Genomic DNA, 6185 nt, shown 5'->3' on the forward strand with positions numbered 1-6185 from the left:
TCCAACAAAACCAGTAATTTTTTTTTTCTATTATATATACATCATTTTCTATAAAATTAAGTGTAGACTTTATAATTAAAACAAAAAATGTTATTCATACTAAAAAAAAAAAACGCTTAGTCATGTCACGTGACGTGACGTCAACATCCACTAATGGCGAACAATTGTACCTATTTACTATGCCTCCCCACGGGACAGAGTTAGACACCAGGGTCGTTTTTTAACGTGGAGAAAAGGTACAAAAATAAAAATTGTCTCAGTCGTGGAGGATTTCTCCTCCACCGAAAGAGAACAAGAAATAGAAGTGCAGCATCTGAAGAACAGATACTACACTTTGATCTTGACCAAAAGGCCAAGAATGCGAACAATTGTAAATAACAACTTTTTTCACAAAACCAACACCGTCTTTCTTTTTTTTTCTCTCTCTTTCTCTCTCTCACCCACTTACTCTTCCCTCTCTCTCACCCTCTTTCTCTTGACGTCACACCACTGTTAAACTGTGGGGGGGGGGAACACATTTCCAGGCATTATCTCCTATAGATGCACATTTTATTAGAAATTCAGCTTTCAAAATATTAGACGATAATAAAAATATAAAACCAACACCCTCTTTCTCTTTTCTCTCTCTCTCACCAACTTACTCTTCTCTCTCTCTCACCCTCTTTCTCTTGACCTCCTACTACTGTTAAACTGTGTGTGTGTGTGTGGGGGGGGAAGAGGCAGCTTGAAAACCAACAAAAACAGTGCACAGTTTCCCAAGCATTTGGGGTGGGAAGGGGGGGAAGAAGCCGAGCGCACAGTTTCGTGTGAGAGAGAGAGAACAATTCTCAACCTATATACTCAACAAATTTTTTATCTACAGATTTGAAAGTTTGTATATAGGGTATTCAGACATATGGAAATATATCTAGCATAATCTATCTATTATATCTATAAAAGTGAAAATGTGTGTGTGTGTGTGAGGTAGCCAGAGAGAGAGAGAGAGAGAGAGAGAGAGAGAGAGAGACAACAATTCTCAACCTATATATTCAATACATTTTTTATCTACAGATTTGAAAATTTGTATATAGGGTATTCAGACATATGGAAATATATCTAGCATAATCTATCTATTATATCTATAAAAGTGAAAATGTGTGTGTGTGTGTGTGTGTGTGTGTGTGTGTGTGCGTAAGAGAGAGAGAGAACAATTCTCAACCTATATACTCAACGTATTTTTATCTACGGATTTTAAACTTTGTATATAGGGTATTCAGACATATAGAAATATATCTAGCATAATCTATACATTATATCTATAAAAGTGAGAATGTGAGTGTGTGAGAGAGAGAGAACAATTCTCAACCTATATATTCAACAAATTTTATACCTACAAATTTGAAAATTTGTATATTGGGTATTCAGACATATGGAAATATATCTAGCATAATCGATCTATTATATCTATAAAAGTCAGAATGTTTGCGTGTGGTTGTGTGTGTAAGGTTGCGAGAGAGAGAGAGAGAACAATTCTCAACCTATCTATTCAATAAATTTGTTATCTACAGATTTGACCATTTGTATATAGGGTATTCAGACATATGGAAATATATCCAGCATAATCTATCTATTATATCCATAAAAGTGAGAATGTGTGCGTGAGAGAGAGAGAGAGAGAGAGAGAGAGTAAGTACAATTCTCACCCTATATATTCAACAAATTTTTTATCTACCGATTAGAAAATTTGTATATAGGGTATTCAGACATATGGAAATATATCTAGCATAATCTATCTATTATATCTAGAAAAGTGAGAATGTGTGTGAAAGAGAGAGAGAGAAGAGAGAGAGAGAGAAAAATTCTCAACCTATATATTCAACTAATTTTTATGTACAGATCTGAAAATTTGTATACAGGGTATTCAGACATATGGAAATATATCTAGCATAATCTATTATATCTATAAAAGGTAGAATGTGTGTGTGTGTGTGTGAGTGAGTGAGAGAGAGAGAGAGAGAGAGAGAGAGAACAATTCTCAACCTATATACTCAACAAATTTTGTATCTACAGATTTGATAATTTGTATATAGGGTATTCAGACATAAGGAAATATATCTAGCATAATCTATCTATTATATCTATAAAAGTGAGAATGTGTGTGAAAGAGAGAGAGAGAGAGAACAATTCTCAACCTATATATTCAACAAATTCTATCTTTACAGATTTGAAAATTTGTATATAGGGTATTCAGACATTTGGAAATATATCTAGCATAATCTATTATATCTATAAAAGTGAGAATGTGTGTGTGAGAGAGAGAGAAAGAACAATTCTCAACCTATATACTCAACAAATTTTTTATCTACAGATTTAAAAATTTGTATATAGGGTATTCAGACATATAGAAATATATCTAGCATAACCTATCTATTATATCTATAAAATGACCATGTGTGTGTGTGTGAGAGAGAGAGAGAGAGTCAGAGAGAGAGAGAGAACAATTTTCAGCTTGTGTGTGTGTGAGAAAGAGAGAGAGAGAAAGAGAGGAAGGAAAATTCTCACCCTATATATTCAACAAATTTTTTATCTACATATTAGAAAATTTGGATATAGGGTATTCAGACGTATGGAAATATATCTAGCATAATCTATCTATTATATCTATAAAAGTGAGAATGTGTGTGTGAGAGAGAGAGAAAGAGAGAGAGAGAGAGAACAATTCTCAACCTATATATTCAACTAATTTTTTATCTACAGATTTGAAAATGTGTATATTGGGTATTCAGACATATGTAAATATATCTGGCATAATCTATGTATTATATCTATAAAAGTGAGAATGTGAGTGATGGAAAGAGCAAAAAATTCTCAACCTATATAACCTATAAAAGTGAGAATATGTGTGTGAGAGAGAGAGAGAGAGAGAACAATTCTCAACCTATATATTCCACACATTTTTGGGCACAGATTTGGAAATTTGTATATAGGGTAGGCAGACATATAGAAATATATCTAGCATAATCTATCTATTATATCTATAAAAGTGAGAACTTGTGTGTGTGTGTGTGTGTGTGAGAGAGAGAGAGAACAATTCTTAACCTACATACTCAACAAATTTTTTACCTACAGTTTAGAAAATTTGTATATAGGGTATTCAGACATATGGAAATATATCTAGCATAATCTATCTATTATAACTACAAAAGTTAGAATGTGTGTGTGAGAGAGAGAGAGAACAATTCTAAACCTATATATTCAACAAATTTTTTATCTACAGATTTGAAACTTTGTATATAGGGTATTCAGACATATGGAAATATATCTAGCATAATCTATCTATTTTATCTATAAAAGTGAGAATGCGTGTGTGTGAGATAGCGAGAGAGAGAGAGAGAAAAAGAGAGAGATAAAAATTCTCAACCTATACATTCAACAAATTTTTTATCCACAGATTTGAACATTTGTATATAGGGTGTTCAGACATATAGAAATATATCTAGCATAATCTATCTATTATATGTATAAAAGTGAGAATGTGTGTGTGTGTGAGAGAGAGGACAATTGTCAACCTATGTATACAACAAATTTTTTATCTACAGATTTCAAAATTTGTATATTGGGCATTCAGACATATTTTAATATATCTGGCATAATCTGTCTATTATATCTATAAAAGTGAGAATGTGTGTGATAGAGAGAGAGAGAACAATTCTCAACCTATATACTCAACAAATTTTTTATCTACAGATTTGAAAATTTGTATATAGGGTATTCAGACATATGGAAATATATCTAGCATAATCTATTATATCTATAAAAGTGAGAATGTGTGTGTGTGTGTGAGAGAGAGAGAGAGAGAGAGAGAGAGAGAGAACAATTCTCAACCCATATACTCAACAAATTCTTTATCTACAGATTTTAAAATTTGTATATAGAGTATTCATACAAATAGAAATATATCTAGGATAATCTTTCTATTATATCTATAAAAGTGAGAATGTGTGTGTGTGTGTGAGCGAGAGAGAGAGAGAGAGAGAGAGAACAGTTCTCAACCTATACATTCAACAAATTTTTATATATAGGGTATTCAGAAATATCGAAATATATCTAGCATAATCTATTATATCTTTAAAAGTTAGAATGTGTGTGTGTGAGAGATAGAGAGAACAATTCTCAACCTATGCACTCTACAAATTTTTTATCTACAAATTAGAAAATTTGTATATAGGGTATTCACACATATGGAAATATATCTAGCATAATCTATCTATTATATCTATAAAAGTTAGAATGTGTGTGTGAGGTAGCCAGAGAGAGAGAGAGAGAGTACGAACAATTTTCAACCTATATATTCAACAAATATTTGATCTACAGATTAGAAAATTTGTATATAGGGTATTCAGACATATGGAAATATATCTAGCATAATCTATCTATTATATCTCTAAAATTGAGAATGTGTGTGTGAGAGAGAGAGAACAATTTTCAACCTATATACTCAACAAATTTTTTTATCTACAGATTTGAAAATTTGTATATAGGGTATTCAGACATATGGAAATATATCTAGAGTAATCTATCTATTATATCTATAAAAGTGAGAATGCGTGTGTGTGTGAGAGAGAGCGACACAGAACAATTCTCAACCTATATATTCAACAAATTTTTTATGTACAGATCTGAAATATCACATTTGTATAGAAGTAGAAATCTTGATACCTACTCTGATACCTAATAAAAGAAAGGACACTCTTTAGGGCGGATTTTGATTATAACAAGTCACTAATTAGAAATTATAATAAACATTCTAATAATTTAAGAATTTTACCAAAATAAAATTGCATGGTAATCACCCAATTTCTGCCACAAAATTTTGATTGGCAGAACTCATAAACATAAAATATATATTTTCTAATTTCATCTTTTTTTTTTCTTTTTACATAATCTGGTTTGATGTTTTCCCAAATATTCAAATCACTATATTTTGCTGCTTAATATCAAATACAGCAACTGAGTTATTTTTATGCATCAAACAATTACATTTTCTCATTCATCCAAACTAATCACTGAACATCAATTTCATATTTTCTTCACTAAAATATTACTGTGCTTGATGTCATCAAGTGGAGCGGATCATTTTTTTTTCATTTGTTCACACATTTTTCCAATTTATATATATTTTAAAGATTCTTAGCCTATGTCATTGCATACCAATCTGTTTATTAAAAGTTAAGGTTCACTGTAAACACATATGTTACACCAAAATAAAAACGCTTCAGATAATGTCTTGATATTCAATTCAGTTTCTCACATGACATCTTATGAAGTTAGTAGAAATGTTACAGACTTTTGAATCTCAAACACTTTCAATACTGTGCACTGATATTTTCTTTTTTGCAATATAAGCACATTCATGATTTTTTTTACAAACGTTAAAAACTTTCACATTGTGTAGCAATATACTGAAACAATTATAAAAATATTTGTTTTTATTTTGAATGATGCAGGGCATCTGAAGAGAGATTTTTCTAACAAAATGAAAGTATAATTTTTAGCAATAGGTATCTAGGAAAAGGCCACTACATATGTTATAAGTTCCAAATTTCCACAACCTGGCAAATACTGGTACATGCTAGCAAATTTAGATTTTCAATTACAAAATATGATTCTAATTTTTTCCTTTGCTCTTTATTCTAACACTACACTAAGTTTACTGTGTTATTTCGCTACAGTTGATATTGTGTAGAACAATAAGAAAATCATAGTGAACAATGCATTCAACAAAATTTCACACACATTTCTAGATACCTATATCTAATAAGTTCAAAAGAAAGGACACACTTAGGGAGGTATTTTGGTGGTCAAGTCACTAAAAAGAGATTAGCTGGTTTCCCGGCATAGCCCAGGATATAATAAAGATTGACTGAAATACATGTTCTAGCTGGTTTCTAGGCGTTGCCAGGGATGTAATATAGACACATTATGTTGTATATTACCTGTTCTCTTCTCCCTAAGGTAAAACAATTTCATATACATGCTGTAAATTACCTATGCTAGGGATAAAACATGAACAATATCAGTCCTAGGGTAGATAAAACAAATAATACATAGAGATGAAAGATTCCTCTCCCCTAAGAATCAAACATATGTTCAATATCTGCTTTTGTTTTTTCATTGTTTATACGGTCCCGAGCAACGCCGGGTAG

The 6185-nt window shown here is 31.2% G+C and overlaps 1 pseudogene; it reads right to left on the minus strand.

Annotated features, from left to right (window-relative positions):
- Positions 1–231: 231 nt before the first annotated feature.
- Positions 232–365, minus strand: LOC145249179 (U2 spliceosomal RNA; annotated as a pseudogene).
- Between the last annotated feature and the right edge of the window lie 5820 nt (positions 366–6185).

Source organism: Euprymna scolopes, chromosome 27 (genome assembly GCF_053919585.1).
Source record: "Euprymna scolopes isolate OS-2025 chromosome 27, ASM5391958v1, whole genome shotgun sequence".
Taxonomy (NCBI): domain Eukaryota; kingdom Metazoa; phylum Mollusca; class Cephalopoda; order Sepiida; family Sepiolidae; genus Euprymna; species Euprymna scolopes.